At 33.2% G+C, this 18,409-nt stretch overlaps 2 pseudogenes; both read right to left on the bottom strand.

The window, feature by feature from the left end:
• Window positions 1-7,531: 7,531 nt before the first annotated feature.
• LOC149566149 (transmembrane 9 superfamily member 7 pseudogene) lies at window positions 7,532-8,749 on the bottom strand (annotated as a pseudogene).
• A 4,650-nt stretch (window positions 8,750-13,399) lies between these two features.
• On the bottom strand, window positions 13,400-18,267 carry LOC149566148 (glucose-1-phosphate adenylyltransferase large subunit 1, chloroplastic/amyloplastic pseudogene; annotated as a pseudogene).
• Between the last annotated feature and the right edge of the window lie 142 nt (window positions 18,268-18,409).

Below are 18,409 nucleotides of genomic sequence, written 5' to 3'. Positions count from 1 at the left end.
AGTTTTCCACTAGTTTCTATGATTGTTCCATGGGTACAAATTTGGGGACGACTCTTCTTTGGAGGTAGATGTTTCTCATTTATTGTCGAAGAGTTTTGATGATCAAATCAAGGACCATGTGGTGGTGCTTCTTATTTGGGCTCCTCATGTACTGATTCTTTCTTGCCTAGGACACTTCCTTCTCATTATGGGCAAAATTATACATTGCAGAGCATATGTCATGGAGTTCTCATGATTGCTTTCTCCTTTTTATAAAATTACTTAAAGGTAGAGGTAATGGCATGTTGAATTTGTGATATCTTAGTTTTCTTGCTCTCCTTATTGTGGTTTAGTAATGCTTTTCTTTTCACACTCTTGGTTTAGTAATTTTGCACTTTGATTTCAACTAGTTTTATTGTGGATCTACATGACTAATGTATGAGAATTATTTTGTTTTGGGGAAAATGCTTCAAATATTGTGAGCTTCTTAGTAATATTTCTTTTCTTAAAGTAAGATTAATTTTAGTTTTTTTTTTTTTTTTTGTGTGTGTTGAGTTGTATTATTTTTGTATCTTGATATAGAATTGGGGGATTTGAACATTTAGCGAAGAATTTATTCGCAAACAACTCCTGTTGTTAATGTGGACTATGGATTTCTAGATTTCAAAATTCTAGTTGTTTCTGCACCAACCGCCCTTTGCAATAAGATGTTGTCAGCTTCTCTATCTATGTATGCTTCTAATCTTGGAATTCCAACAAAAATTTCTTGTATTGCAAAAAAATCTTTAACTGTAAGAAGTTGAACAAAGTTTTTGTAAATTTGGTAAAGATTGTCAATTCTAAAAATGCAAGGCAATAATTTAAAATATTCTTTAATTCATATCACTTTAGAGAAAAAATAATTAAATATGCAACAAAAATATCAAATTTAATTCTTTGAATTTCTATTAAACTTTTGTGTTTTATGGGTGTGCAGTAGCTATTAAACTTATGCTTTGAAAATATCTCTTATCTCATATATGCAAAGATGCCATTTGGTTTGGCTAATCTATTATGCTTTTATTTATACTTTATTGTGTCAAGCATGCCAAAGTTTTGCCATTCGATTTGGCTAATTTATTTTACTTTCAATCTAATGCCAAGGTTACAAAGGGCTCATTGTTGCTTATATTATGAAATATTGTTCTCTTAATAGTTTAGTCACTTAGGCCCGTTTGTTTGTTGGAATTCGATTGGAATAGGAATGGAGAATTGGAATTTATTTTCAATTCTCCGTTTGGTGCATCAAAGTATAATTGAGTAAGAAATTATTTTTAATTCACTATTTGGTGCGTCAAACTAGAATTGGGAATTAGAATTTGTATTCCCAATTTGGAACCAAGATGAGCATGTGTCCATTCTAAAAAATACTTATTATTGGAATAGCTATTCCTATTCTTATTTTAACTTTTTCTTATTTGATAAATTTTGAAGTTTGTTGCACTCTATTGCCCTATTTGATTTTGAAGTCCATTCCATTCTATTGCTTATTCGAGCTTGAATCTGCCTCGCGAATCAAATCTTTCAAATCCCCTACACTCTCAAGCAAAACCATAGAGTTATAATTTTGGCAAAATTTTAGATCTTGTTATTATTATTAGCGGCATTTGTGATTGTAGTGAGCAGGTCTAAAAATCCAAGTCAAAATTTGAAGGAAGCATATGCAGTGAGAAAGGGGAAATATTGGGCACTTTGATTGTACAAAATCATGTGTATCATAGTTACTTGTAAACTTTTCCTTGTGACTCTTCTTCGTCTCCAGTTTTGCAGACTCATATATTACTTCTTCTTAAGCAAACAAGTCATTCTTTATTCTTTATTTTTGGGATCATTTTATTAAATCATTATGATATTTCACATATAGATGTGATACATGAAATAGAGATGTGCATTCATTTTCTGTCTGTGTGGAGATTATCAAGGCAAAATTTTGGCAAGGTTGTGGGCAACAGTAAGAAGTGGAATCAGAGGCCGGCTTTGAATGTGTTCTATGGCTTGGTTGTTGTGAAGGTGTTGTTGTTCTTGGTGGAGATAAGCTACTTGCGATGGAAATTGAAGGTGCAGAAGCTTCTGGTCCAAGTGAAAGAAAAGTTTAGATTTGACAATAAGTTGGAGGGTGCACTTCGACGATTTTTCTACAACACGTACTCTTTGTCCATCAATGATAGCATTTTCAACAATCTAAAGATTGATTTGGTTTGCTTCAACGTCGATCTACCATTCTTCCTATTTTGGTTTCATCACCATTTGCCCCTTCCAAATCAAATGACTACACATGTTTTATAGAACCAAACAAAGTGTAGAATAACAAATCCTATTCCTATTCCTATTTCGATCTCTATTCATATTCCTGTTCCCGATTCTTTTTTTCAGTTCCTATTCTTCATTTGTATTCCTAATCCTATTCTTAGTTTCCTATTCCCACAACCAAATAGGCCCTTAGTCAACAAGAAGAAAATGGTCAACAAGAATTGCCCTCGAGTCAAGGTAACTCTTGGTGTATTCTAGCATTAATTATTTATCTTTGGAGACTTATTTTGAACCTTTTAAAATAAAATTTTTATTTGGATTGTTTATTTGGAAGCAAATATGTAATACAAGAACATGGGGATACATGATTACTACTTGTAATTATATCATACTTACTATAGGAATAATCAAAGAGTAGTGGTCATAAGTCTAATGTATTGATATATTTTATAGGTCTAGTTGCAACTTCTCCAATAAAAGCACCCTTTGAATATCATCCACAAAAACCAAAAATTATTTTTGCTACATCACCATTAATATTCCTTCCTCTACCATCCCATTTGGTAAATTTTAACCATGATAATTATACTGGTCTGAGAAGTGCAAATCGCACCTTAATCTTCACCCATTATATCATAGAAAGCCTATATATACACTAGACTTGGCATTAGGATGGACGGTGATCCTTGGAAAAAATTATATTTTGTACTTACTATAACAAATGGTTATGTTAGTTAAACATTGTATTAATTCCTTCTAGGCACCGATTTCTACAAGTGGTGTTTGGGCTGACCTAGAGAGGGTCATGTGCCTTTAAGGGACATGCCCTTTGGTCTTGATATAAAGGGTAGGTTTTATTGTAGTTTGAGGACACACAATAAACATGAGTCTACTCCCTCAAGCAATAATACCTATACGAATATATTGCAGATATAAAACAAATTCATATAGGAGTTAAAAGGTGATAACTCCTCCTACCTTTAGAACATTAAGAAGATCATCTTCAATAAATCTAAAGGGTATTATAGAAGTTTGAGTTTTAGAATAGAATTTGCAGAAACTTTACATGGTATCAGAGCTCTAGCAGTCAAACCTAGGCTCTATAAATTAAGTAATCAAACTTCATAAATATCTAGCATCATTCTCCTAACTTCAATGGTATACATAATCAGACCCAAGGATAGGTTTGATGGGAAAGAACACTTTGATGCCTGGAAATTCATAATCATGATGGTTCTTGAAGAAAATGATGTAAAACAATTTGTTGAATCAACGTCCAAACAACCTACAGTTAAACCTCATAAATCATTATGGATTAAAGGAAATAGGAAAGCTATTCAGATCATATTAGATGGAGTGAAAAATGATATCGTACCTATGCTAACTAAACATCAAACAACATTTGCTATGATGAATGCGCTACTAAATGCATATGAGGTTAACAATGCAACTAGAGTTCTCGCACTAAAAAGGCAACTAAATCACATACAAATAAATAAGGGAGAATCGATGGATTCTTATTTCCTAAGGGTTTCCAACCTAAGAGATGAACTTGCAAGTATAGGAACTATCATTAGTGACACAGAACTAACATTGATGGCTATAGATAGATTACTAGATTCATGGGAAACTTTCACATAAGGAGTAAGTGTTAGAGATAAACTTCCTGACTTCAATAGATTTAAGGGAGATTTTCTTCAGGAAGAATCAAAAAAACTAAAGAAATGAGGGAAATTGAAAACGGAAGATGAACAACTTCATGTTCTTAATACAAACTCCTATAAAGGCAAGAAGAAAAGGGGAAATCAAAAGAATGACAAATCTAAGAAAGATCTATCCAAAATAAAGTGCTTCAGATGTGAAAATTTTGGACACTAGAGATATAATTGCCCTAAGAATTCTAAAAAATAAATGAACTATAAAAATGTTACAAGGGAAGAAGATAACTATGATCTTGAGAATCATGTATTGTATTTGTCATTGTCAAATGAAGTCTCAAGTAAAGCATGGGTGATTGATAGTGGATTATCTAGACATATTGTAGGATACAAAGAATCACTAGACTCTATATCAGAAAAAGTTAATAGCAAAGTCACCATTGGTGACAATTCAACACATTCCGTCAAAGGAATTGGAAATTTCACCTTGAAACTAAAATTAGGAAATTATCTTCTTCTCAAAGGAGTACTCTATGTACCAAGAATTAAAAGAAATCTAATCTCGGTCACAACACTTGAAGATGATGGACATAATGTTACATTCATGGACAGTAAAGTAATAACCTAGGCTAAGAACTCCTCAATTAAGAAACCAAAATTGATTGGTCAGAGAAAAGGGTATTTGTATGAATTAAATTCAAAACCTAGTCGACCTATTCAAGCCTTAATTCATGAAGCTGCAGACATAAATGAAATATGGCACAAAAGGTTATGACATCTAAATTTCAAAACTTTATCAACTATGGAAAAGATGGTTACTAGTTGCCTAAACTAAATAAAGACCACTCAAGCATATGCAAAGGGTGTGCTCTGGGTAAGAACACCAGAAGTCCATTTCATGATAGCACTGGAAAAACTAATAATGTTTTGGAATTAATCCATTCGGATTAGGTGGACCTATGTTTGTTCCTTCTCTTGGAGGATTCAAGTACTATATTTTGTTCATAGATGACTTCTCTAGAAAAACTTGGATTTACTTCTTAAAATGCAAAGAATCAGAAGAAATCCTAAAGAGATTTAAAGAATTTAAAACATTAACTAAGAACTTATTAGGACATAAAATTAAAACTCTTAGAACTAATAATGAAGGGGAATACACCTCAGATTTGTTTAAAAGGTTTTGTAAAGAAACAGGAATTAAGAGGAAGTATTTCGTTCCTTATAACCTAGAACAAAACAAGGTAGCACAAAGAAAGAATAGAACAATTATAGAAGCTTCTAGAGCTATGATATTTGATCAAAATCTAGAATATTATCTTTGGGCAGAAGCCTCTGTATTACTGTCTATATTCAAAACAAAAGCCCTCACTCCTACCTTAGAGATAAAACTCCTGAAGAAGTCTTTACTAAGGTTAAACCCAATATAAGTCATCTTAGAATTTTTGGGTGCCTTATATATATCCATGGTCTAATAAAAAAAGAGAACTATGTTAGAACCCTCTCAGAGGAAAGGCATTTTTGTAGGGTATAGTGAAGCATCTAAAGCATATACAATTTTCATAGCTAGACAGAAAAATATTGAACTTAGTAGGGATGTAATTTTTGAAGAAGATCTAGCATTCAAAAGAGCCCTAAGTTCTGAAGAACCCTCTCCTTCACCTAGTTCTGAAAGAAATAAATACTGACTCTAAGTCTCAAAGGGAGAACATGGAAAAAATTGAAGATGAAATTCAAAACCTTAATCTTGGAGAAATTCAAAATTCAAAGAAAAGACCACTTTGGGCCATTAAAACAGTCAAGGAAGCACAAGACTTTGTTGCACCTTTTGGAACAATCAAAGAAAGCAAAAGACCCAAAAGACTTTCTAGTTATACAACAAACATGAATTATTTGTCTAAATCAGAACCAACCAATACTTCAGATGCTATTAAACATACAGCTTGGAAAGAAGCTATGATAGAAGAATACCAATCTATTATGAAGAATGATGTTTGGAAAATTGTTCGTAGACCTAAAGGAAAATCTTTTGGTTCTTCCAAGTGGATATTTAAAATAAAGCATGTTGCTGACAGTAGCATTGAAAATATAAAGCCGAATTTGTAGCTAAAGGATTCTCTCAAAAAGAAGGGATTGATTATGAAGAAACTTTTTCTCATGTTGCCAGATACACCTCTGTAAGAGTAGTCCTAGCCATTGTTGCATCGAAGGGATGGAAAGTACATCATATGGATGTAAAAACAACATTCCTAAATGGAAAGATTACAGAAGAAGTATATTTGGAGCAACCTAAAAGATTTGAAACTCATGATCCTAATGTTTTTTTTTGCAGGCTCAAGAAAGCTCTCTATGGGCTTAAGCAGGCTCCAAGGGCTTGGTATGAAAGAATTGATAAGTATCTCATCAGCTTAGGATTCTCCAAAAATGAAGCTGATCCATATATTATAAAACAAATAAAGATGATATGGTAATTCTAATACTATATGTTGATGATTTACTAATAACAGGTGATGATCATCTCATAGATCAATGCAATGAAGATCTAATTAGAGAATTTGAGATGAAAGACTTGGGACTCCTTCATTACTTCCTAGGACTGGAAGTACAACAAAATTCAGACAGCATTATACTTAATCAATGGAAGTATACATCAGATATTTTGAAGAGATTTGGAATGTGGAATTGCAAGTCTATGTATTCTCCAATGGAGACTAATCTACATAAACTTAAAGAAGTGGCAATGTTGGTAAATAGATTGGTTCTTTTTTATTCAACTCTCAAATGCCCAAATTTGAAAGAACGGCCCTATACCAACAGTTGGATAATCTATCATCAGATTGATAGATTTCCTCTAAATTGAAAGGTACAGCTCCCTTGTCAAATAATATTCAATGAATTTTTTTGTTCCTAAACCAATTGGGTTCGTTCTTAACCTGAGAATGGAAGAGGAAAAACCAAGCTAGCCCTAGACAGAACTAACTCAGGCAGATCTTAACTCCTAAATCTAGCCTATGCCAAGAATCCACAATTCCTATGACTTCTCAACACCGGTAATGCAATATGAATGTAAATTATGTAAGTGCAATGAAACTGAAATAAAAGAAGACTAAACATTCTAATCTTTGCGATAGAAATAGTTGAAAATACTCTGATCTACAACCCATTTGCCATTCGACTCAAGTTGCAAGAAAATGCTCAAAACTGAATACAACCATGCTCTTATTAATTATACTCGAAAAGTAATTGCCAAATGCTTTGATTAAGCATAAAACCTCTCTTTGCATTGAACAAAACAAATAAGAATACTCTAGCTTTATTTGCTTACAATCCCTTTGTCAAATCAATTACAAAAATCAAAATGCAAATCCCCTAAGTACATGAAATGAAATGCATGAATGAAACTATTGTCTTCCTCCTACTCCAGCAATCCTACCTTCTGCAGAAAAGAAGCAAAACCCTCAATCCCTCTCAAAATTAACCATAAATAATGTCCTTGTAGCAACTATTCAGTTTCTCCGTCGGTGACTTTTCAGTTACTAAAACTGACCTTTCAATTTCTTGCTTATGACTTCTCATATTTATGTCTTCACAGCTTTCGAGTTTCTCTTTCACATTTGAACCTGTTTCCTCTTACCATCGTTATGCATAATTCTTTTAATTGCTTTCTTTATATAATTCTCACTTTCAACCTCTAAAGCACTGGTTGCTTCGTCAAGTACTAAAATTATTGGGCTTCTTAAAATAGCTCTAGCAATAGATATATGTTGTTTTTGTCCCCCACTAAGATGAGCATTAATGAAGCCCAACTGATAGATATTTTCCTTTGAACATCTTATACAAACGAGCTGAAGAGTAGCCAACAAATAAACTCGTGAAAACACACAAAGCAGGCTAGAGTGACTAGGAGGCTTGAACACATCTCTGTGGACTAATTTCCATCTTGTTTCTTCTTGGGCTTCATCCTATATCTTTAGTTGGTCATATTTTGAAATGTCCCTATACCAAGTTCTCATCATGATCATTGCCACCATGCCAGGAGGGAACAACACAATCATCAATGAATTAATTATGGAGAACCAACGGATTTGATCATCTGACATTAGTAGATATGTATTTCATCCAGATGCCCATTTCACAAGGTTATCCTCAAAAGTAACATCATAACTGAAGATGACATTTTTACCTTACTCTACCTCCTGGGGAGCATCAGAACTTAAAACATAGTGCTTAGTGTTTGCCTTCTAGGTTATCAAATGTGGATTCTCATGCTCCCAAAGCTGCTCACATTCATGTTTTACATTGAAAGGTGTGACTTCAAAACTAACAATAAGAGTAGTATTAGTCTCTACATCTTTGTGGTACTTCGCTTCAAAGTTCAAATGGTTGTGGATAAAATAATTTTCTTCTATACTCTCTACATAGCTTGCTTTGAAGCCAACACGGAAGCCATGTTCATACAAATATGTTGGGGTTCCATCCCTCCTTTGCCTAGGTACTACCGCAAGAAGATTATCGAGAATCATTCGCACACGATACTTGTCATCTATTTTTTCCTTGAAATTCTTCGCAGAATCCAACCTTTTCACAGACATAATTGTGTAGCGTGTTCTCTCTCATCCCAAACACATGCGAAAAGTTCTCAATGCGATCCCTATGAAGAACTTCTCCCAAATTTTCAGCACTGTTGATGATCTCCTTTGGCTCCAAATAATAGTAATCATAAGGAAGTTGTGTCTTAGTTAAGGCTAGCTTGTCCACTCCTGTGGCTCATCACCCTCGAAGTGAAGATAGACATTATCCATATCAATTGTTGGCACACCTGGCATTTTATTCTCGCAGTCTCTGCATATTTCCAATGGTTGTGTATATCAACTAGCATATTGTGAATCATACCCACATGGCCTTCTCTTTCGCAGAGAATGAGAAAATAACTTCTCCTTGCAAAAAATAAGCAAATAGCTTATCCTTGCAAAAAAAAAGCATGGGAGGGTATTTTCCGCCAAAACAATATTGATCGAACACTTGTGATATGTGAGGCCTCGCCCCGACCCTTCGTAGCCTTAGTTGTTACTTTACCTTTTTGTTACTCGCGACTCGAGATGTCGAGACATTATCAGATACTTGAACATATCATATTATTTCATGTTGTGTGATGTTATTTTCATATATTGATGTCTATCATTTAATGCTTTATGTATATGTATGTTGAGGAATTAAGTAAAATGTAGGATTAACACATTGATTTTGGAATCTTTATGATAAAGGATATAAGTAGGATGCAAGAAACCGTGATTGATGAATGTTTCAATTTATGTGAATTTCTGATACGTATATATGTACATGTGATTTTCGGGACTATTGATGTGTGCAATGAGTGTGCAGATATTTTAGTCGAGGAAACCGACGGAGGAATAGAACTAATTTCTCTGTGTTAATTTTGGAAACCTTGTTTGTAATTCACCTATTGTATTGTAAGATGTATGTATGTATCTTTCTATGTTCAGTAAATGTTAATGTTCCTAATTATGATTCTTTTAGTGTCGCTTGACACTCGTAAATTGTTTATGTGCTTTAGTGTGCTGTTTAGGGTTAGTTGTTTAATCTTTGGACCCAAGTTGGTTTAGTTGGTGTCAGTTTGCTTTTGGGTTCTTAATCGAGATTAGTTTTCCCTTAACCCGGATTAGTGTTTAATCTACAATGATAGAGTGTTGGTAGGTCCTATTTTATTCCTAGATTTTGTTTGGCTCTAAACCTTTTTCCTAAGGCTTAAAACATGATATAATTATACCCAAAGGGTATGAGTATGGGTTAGGGGTCTTTTCCAACCCCTAAGCCCCTTTTTTTGACTTTTGAGGTCACTCAAAAAGTCTCTTTTTGCCTTTGTGCGAAAATTGACCATGGTTATCTTGAGTTACCTCACCTCATCTCCACCTAGGGTTTAACCATAGTGTAGGTTGAGTTAGGAGTTTCTAGAATTGCTAGTAGGTGGAAGTAGTTATTGCTCCTTTTGGGTGGTTGAGTTAGAGGCCTATTTAGAGGCCCTTCTTGGTCTTGTGGAGGTGGTTACCCAATCTCTACATTTAGAGAGGAGATTCTTGAAGATTGAAGCAAGGAAAGGGAAGCTCTACTCAAACTTGTTCATTGCCATTACCTCTTTGTGAAGGTTGGAATTCTCATCTCCCTTGTTCAGATTTCATTCTTGATTCATGCTTATGCTACCTTGTTGTTGTTTCGATGTTTGTATGTTTGTGGGTATGTTGGGAAGCTTTGAAAAACCATGTTATTTTTGTGATGATTTCCTTTCATGTTTATGTTTGAAATTTTTTTTTGAGATTTTTCTTGCATGGGTGTTTTGGTATTACTCACCCTTGGAGAGGGCAGAAGTGACCAATTTTGGGAAAGGTCTGTTTAGTCGGACTCCAACCAATGTAGAGTCTCTTCTCAAGATGAGAAGAGGGAGAAAGGGTAGGGTGTTATGGGCCCCTACCTGTCAGCACAAACCTTGTATGATTATGGATGTTGAAATGGAAGAACAGAAGTTCTTGGTATATAGCCCCGATTGGGCATCTGTTTGGTGTTGTGCTTGACTTCTCTTGGTTGGAAGAATCCACCTTTCCCTAGTTTTGATTCATTGTGAATCATGTTGTGATAACCTTGTATGTATATGCATGTTTGAATTGTTCTTGGTCATGCTTTCGGTCACCTGATCAGATTATGTTCCCTCCACGATTCTCAGAAATGTGATGCAGAAAAAGATAAATACCCCTTGATAAGGGCCATGAAGGAAACTTATCTTGGATTGTTGAAAATTTGGAGATGGGAATCCTATGATTATTGTATTTCAATTTTGTTGTAGTGGCCATGACGCCGGGTTTTCTTCCTGGTTCTTTCCTTGCTGAGCCCTTGAATCAGGTTGTTAATAAAATAAGTGATTGAGTAATCTTTGGTTCTCTTGAAGTTTTCGTATTTTATTTCGTCAGTTGAATGTATATTAAAGATGAGATGAATCGATGATGTTCAATTATGCAAGATTCAATTTGTAAATGTATGGTATCTCCTTTGAGTTTGATATGATTTAGTTCATGGTTGTTTGTGTTGAAAGTAAATTTGCTAGAACATGTAGGAAAGAATTATGTCAAGATATCCAAACTTAAATTTGAAACACGATAGAGGAAAGAACTCGGTGTGTTTTGATACTCCCTTCAAATGAATAGAGCATTATCATTTTTTTTTATCTCTTTATTTTCTAAATTACCCTAAGATTAGTTAGTCAATATGTTATTCAAATTTTGCTCCATCAGTTATAATCGATAGTTAAATAAATATATAGTTGATTTTGTTGAGCATGATACATAATAAGGTGTTAAGTTAATATCATTATGAATTAAAACACCAATCCTATAAAACTCCATAGTAAGACTTAAACCTACAAGTAAGTTTTCAAATGCATGTAAAAAAAATACAAGGCCTGTAGGAGCACATATATCATTCTGGAAATTGTATGGCAAAAAAAAAAAAAGAGTTCATACTATTACAGTTTAATATAATAATAGACCCTCTATGTTTTTAAAGCAATACTTTATAACTATCTAAATATCCTAGCTTCTTATATCCTTTCCTACCATATAAACTTTGTCATTAATGTTTCCTCACCTTGGTGGACGTCACTTTGGAAGGAGGTTTTAAAAGAATGTTTTATTCTTTGCAAGTCTGTTTTGTCATCATTATGATGACATCATCACTGTCCCATCCCCCTACCTTTTTCTCCTAAGTTTGGAGCGCTCACCTTTGGTTGCAAGTGGGCATGTTGTATTTCTTTTAGCAAAGAGAAGTTAATTTGGGAGTTGTGTTTGTTTTGGATGCCTCCCTTTGCATTGGTCTGCGCTGCTTTGATTGGGCAGAGCGTTGTCCCAAGGACAGCGCTTGGGAAGCGTTGCCCATGTGATGGGGTAGCAGGGGGGGTGTAAGGGGAGTCAGGTTAAAGTTAAGGGTTAGTTAGATTTTAGGTTAGTTTGTAGGTTAGTTTAGTTGTTATTTATTGTTTTATTAATGTTTTTTATTAAGTTAAAATGTTAAGGGGTTAAGATAGGTTAGTTAGATTAGTTTAGTTTAAGTAAAGTTTAGTATAGGTTAGTTAGTTTATGGTTACTTTTAGTTAATTGTAGTTAGTATGTTTCTTTAATAAGTTAATGATAGATGTTAGTTTAGACTAATTTAGGTAGTTGTTTTATTTTATGTATTTAAATTTGTGTCATATTATATGATTTAGTTAGTTATATTTATGTGTTATTATTTGTGATTAGTTTAAGTTAGTTTTTGATTTATAGTATTAGGAGTTAATTTTAGTTAGATTATATTTTTATGTTAAATTTTTTGTAACATTAGTTTTAATTTAATAAAAGTTTTTAGTTAGTAGGTATTGGTTTGCTAGTTAATTTTAATTAACTTAGTTGGTTACTTATTTTAGAAAATTTAATTTCATGATCAGTTAGAATTGAGTTAGTTGTTAATTGTTTAAATTTTAAAATTAGTAAGAGTTTGATAGTTAATTTTTATTATGTTAAAGTAGTCAAAATATTTAAAGTTCATAAATTTTATATATATATATATATATAATATGTTTTAATTCTAGTTAATTGTTTTTTTTCTTAGCGACTTTTCAATATCGATTAAATTGTAAATCGATAATTGTCTATAAAATTTGTAATTGAACTTGATCTAGTGGAACTTGATTATAATTTCTTTCTTGTAATGATAACTTTATATGAAATAAAAGATGCTATGTAATAAATGATAAATCCATCTTTAATTATAATGTTATAGAGAAAATTTAAATCTTTTGTTTTAAGATTAATATGAAACGAAATGAAGGTCGATATTATTTTAAAAGCAAGAGCTTCAGTTTAACAATGTATTTATCCTCAAGAGTTTATAAACTTGTGATGTAATGTAGTGAATCTTTTCTTGTAATGTGATCGCAAACTTATCAACTTGAGCATCATAATAATTTTTTTTTTTTAAAAAGATTTGTGTGTTTTTGCCCTCGTAGTTTGGGCATGACATGATATGTCATAATCGCTCTAATCTTTTAAGTTGATAATGATAGCCAAATCATGTGATTGAGAGCCAATTTGATGCTTTATGCTTCTCTTATCTAATGCTCTATTCGAACTTTTAAGGATCTAGAGATCAGGCATCATTTGTAACCCGAAGCCTTTAACATGAGACCAATCTAGAGCTATTAAATGGGTATATAACAGAAGAATTTCCCCTCCATATCTATTGTGAAAATGGTTCATACACTTTTACAGTTGGATGCGCAATATCTCAGAACACATATGCACTTGTATCATTGCAATACAAATCCTTTGGATTTGTCATTCCACATTGTACTTGTACATTAAACAATTTCGATCCAAAGTTCTTTTTTTGTATTTTGGATTTACCTAGCAATGACTTGCCACGTCACTGGCTTTTCAAATAACTAACCCATCCTTGATTGTGTTGTCGAGTTCTTCGGACTACAGTGATTCCACGATGAATGTAAAATCCCTCAGTAGTCTTATCAGCCTCTTGTATATTCTCTACATTATTGATGGTGAAATTCTTCCCAATTCATGCATTTTTGTCTATAATTTTGTTCTTGATACTGGTGTTTTCTCCAATTCTTATAACAACTCCACCTTCTACAAGAAGTGATCTTCTTTCATTATCTGTTTCATAGTAATCTACACCAAGCATTACCATATCCCTTAAAGAAACACCAAATTCTATGCGAGATTGGAGACCAATGTTTGAGTGTTCAATAGAACAGCTTTTCAAGAAACAACCATGAGAAACAATTGAATCCACGATCTTAGACTGCTCAACTTTGTTTGGTAATATACTCTGAGGTACTGTATAAATAGGCTTTTTTGCATCATAGAAGCTGAACTTGGATGGTTGTGCAGTGAGAGCAAGATTTGCTATTTTGCTGAGGCAAGAATAATTTCTAAGCCAAAGTCATTTGTAGTAGGAAAGCACCATCTTAGAAGATTCAAGAGGATATCCTCTTTAAATATATAGACACCCATTGCTGCAATATAAGGCTTTTCCTTTGGCTTCTCACTAAAGTAGAGGACTCGACCATTATCATCAATCTTTGTCAACCCAAAATCAGATGCACGACTATCATCCATAGAGATGCATGAAATGGTAATATCCGCACCGCTACTTATGTGATTCTGAACAAAGTCCATATAATCCATACCATATAAGTGATCTCCAGATAGGATCAGGACATCTTCAATTTCCTTATTTCTTGCATCCTCAAAAAGCCAACGAAACTAATGCACAACATCTGTTGTACTTTGAAACCAATTTCTTTTTTTTTCTCCAAGTCTTTGAGTAGCAGCCGAGGCCTTTCATATTATACTTATTGCTTATGAAACGAAATATTCCATAGAAATTCCTCAACAAAGCCATCCCCAAAGTTTACTCCATTACCAAAGTTGTGTGCCCATGCAAGGTGTCGATTGAGAGAAGTTGAATTAAATTGAGTAAGAATGTTAACTTTGTTGATTCCACTATCGATACAATTACTCATTGGCACATCAATTAAACAGTATGCACCCCCAATAGGAACCTTTCAAACACAATCATATTTTTCACATGTTGGATGTTGCTCGGCTTCGATTTCAACTTCAAGATGATATTGGGAATCTTCATCTTTCTCTCGAACTCAAGTCTGCATGATGAATTTAGCTTTACTGTATAATGAGATAGCACATTGCGAAAAACATGAAAAGTGATTCTCCATCCCAATTCTAATTCCAATTCCAATTCTGCTTCTTTTTGTATATTCAATCAAACAATTTTGAAGACTAACTCAATTGTTTCTTTTTTTCTAAGTCAGATTATGAACATGAAGCTGAAGAAGCATAATAAATCATATCAAACTAAATCTATAATTCTAAACCAAGGCAATGAACTCTGAATTGTGGCATAGGAACTTTCACATCTGCATTAGAACTTTGATCTTTGTCCTTCATAGAAACATTGTTAAGCAAACTAGAAACAAGTTTGGGAAATTCTTTACGAGAGGCAACTTTAAAATTTTTTAAAATGGTGTACTGAAAGTGCACCTACAGGCAGCAAAATCACCTTCCATAGATTTTACTCTCTATAGATAGATGATTGGGTCCCTTATGTACTTGGTAAATATAAGACCTGATATTTGCTATGTTGTTAATGCCTTAAGTCAGTTTATGTGTGAGCCAAAGGAGATTCACCTAATTGCAGTAAAACACATTATGAGATACTTGAAAGGCACTCTTAATCTTGGGCTCAAATATGAGAAAATTGACTTAAATTTACATGGATTCACTGACTCAAATTTGGGTGGAAGTGTTAAAGATAGAAAAAATATTTCAAGATGTTGTTTTAGTTTAAGATCAACAATGATATCTTGGATATGCAAAAAAAAATTTCAGTAGCACAAAGCTCCACAAAAGTCGAATACATTGTACCAACGATGGACTCCCGAGAAGCAATTTGGCTAAGGAAATTACTTGTGGGATTATTTGGTCAAGCCATGAATCCTATGATTATTCATTGTGATAATCAGAGTTCCATCAAACTTTCGGTGAATCCAGTTTTTCATGACAGGTCCAAGCATATTGAAATTCCTTACCATTATGTAAGAGATATGGTAGGCAGGAATAATGTAAAATTATAATACATTTGCACTGCAAATCAAACAACAGACATTCTCGCCAAACCTCTCTGTAGAGTGAAGATAGATCACTTCAGGAAAAGACTTGGTATGGTTGAATTGTAATTCATTTGTATTCTTTAAATTATTAATAAAATAATTTTATTTGTTAGGCCATTGACTGTTATGGGCTCCACCATCTATATTCATTATTTAAGAGCTGACGATCTCTGAGGTAATGAATACTTGTATTAAAGACATTATGAGAGATGACAATCCCTCAAATAATGTATTGAACAATATAGAACTACTGTTAGATCTAGGTGAGTTCAAGATCATTTGTGACATAAACATTTCTATGTCTATGAATCACTTGGATAAAGGAAGAATTTATTCTTCAGACTTTATCATGTGTTCTAATAGATCTTAACTCAAGATCAAGTTCTGATATAGGATTGTCAGTTCCTATGAATCACAACCTAGATAAATGAAGAACTTAATCATTCTTCAAATTTTATCATGTTTTTTGCATTACATGCAATACTAACATCATTAGTATAAAGTGATAAGTCATATTGTGATATGACTTAGTATCATATGTTACATGATACCATTTTTCTTAGAAGATTCAGATGGATATAGAGTATCAATCTATGCTTATTCATCATAATTGATGATGCTAGATATGTTCTCTCAGTATGATTATCAAGTTAAGAGGGAGTGTCAAATATTAACCATGATAATTATACTGGTCAGAGAAGTGTTAATTCCTTCTAGGCATCGATTTCTACAAGTGGTGTTTGGGCTAACCTAGAGAGGGTCATGTCCCTTTAAGGGACATACCCTCTAGTCTTGATATAAAGGGTAGGTTTTATTGTAGTTTGAGGATACGCAATAAACACAAGTCTGCTCCCTCAAGCAATAATACCTATATGAATATATTGCAAATATAAAACAAATTCAGATTAGAGTTAAAAGGTGATAACTCCTCCTACCTTCAGAACATTAAGAAGATCATCTTCAACAATCTAAAGGATATTATAGAAGTCCGAGTTTTACAACAGAATTTGCAGAAACTTTACACTAGTGAGACAAATGTGAATAGATTTTAACCATTCTAACAAAAAGTTCCTTCCAAAATCTATTGATTTTGATAGTGCAAGAAATCCAATTTTGTTTCTTCCAAAATCTACTGATTTTGATAGTGCAAGAAATCCAAATGTTCTAATGTTGAAAAGTCACGACAATTAAAGATTTTTTTGGGTTCAAATAGGAAAAAATAATTGTGAAAATATCTTGCAAAATATTTCTAATATTATTACTCATCCTACACACTATCCAAAATTGACTTGAGTTGAGCCACTCACATACACTCTGACTTGTGTTGACCCAATCACGTACACTCTTGATGATGCGTCATGTGGTTGTGCTTCCTATGCAAGGGATTTTACTAGGGGTAGCACTTCGTGCAATTTTTCCATTTGTTTTTAAGTTTCCTACTAAGACAACAGCTGGTATTTTTTTTGAAACAATGTAAAATCAGGATAATGGGAACAAACATAGGCCCCCAAGATAAAGAGAGAACAAAATTAAGTATTGATTTAGAGCCGCTTGGAGAATGACTTGAAAACATGAACGCCTTATTGACTTACCAAAAGTTTTTGAAAAGGAAGGTAATAATTAATGAGACGCATTTTAAGGATTATAGAGTTGATTTTGTTCATCATATTTTCAAGCTATGCTCTTTGTTGTGAATATCAAACACTCGGTATGTTTTAATTTTGAAAAGGAGAATTTTGTTTATTTCAAGGCTTGCTCCATCACATCCTTCACCATTTTCAAATATAATTGATGGCTCAAATGGAAAGAGTAGTGGGATAAGTGGAGGCTTAAATGGTGAAGACCCACTTGGGGTTAATGTACAGTAAAAGAGTGAAAAAATGAAGTACTCTGCAAGTCCAGGTCTACAAAGTATGGACTCCGTCAATACAATAGTCTCAAACATCAGATTTGTTTTTTCCAAGTATATTATATTCACATAATTATGTTATCCTTGAAAATTGGAACAACCAGAGGTCAATGTGAATTTTATCTACCATTGTAAAAGACTGGAATTTATACATGAAGGTAGCAGAACAGCTGTTAGAAGCACAACCAGAGGTCAATGTGAATTTTATTTACCATTGTAAAAGATTGGAATTTATAGATGAAGGTAGCAGAGTAGCTATTAAGAGCAATTCAAAATAACCAGAACAATGTTCCTAAAGTAAGAAATAGTTATCCAAAAGTATATTAAGGCCTACTTTAAAGCAGCTAATTGGTTACAAAACCTGAAAAGAAAAAAATCTCAAAAAATTGTTGCACACATGAGATTAGCATAACCATCAATTTTTAATAACAATTGCAGGTTACGAGTTTAATCAACCTCTCATTAACCATCTAATAATCAAGACAAAGTTATGGTAAAAATCACCCAACATAAGTAGTCTTCACACTAAGTTTCAGTTGGAACTGATAGTCTTTCTGTATTGAAAGTTCAAAATTAAAATCCCTAGAGAAATGCTCAAGTGCTTTAAAACTAGCACTTACACCAAGGTGGGGTGCGAGTGTATAGCCAATAAGAGCTGCACAGTTTTGAGACTGAAGGTCCATGTTTCGAAGCTCATTGTTGGTTAGATTATTCCAAGGGTATGAGCCAGAGTATTATTGAAGATTGAGGTAAATATACAAGAGATTGACAAATGGCAGCAATAACCTTTATCAAAGTTAACAGTAAACAATAAATTTCATTTAG

The sequence above is a fragment of the Cupressus sempervirens genome, chromosome 3, assembly GCF_028749045.1.
Source record: "Cupressus sempervirens isolate cs-2001-9-10 chromosome 3, ASM2874904v1, whole genome shotgun sequence".
Taxonomy (NCBI): Eukaryota; Viridiplantae; Streptophyta; class Pinopsida; order Cupressales; family Cupressaceae; genus Cupressus; species Cupressus sempervirens.
This window is presented reverse-complemented; position numbering and strand designations above follow the sequence as displayed.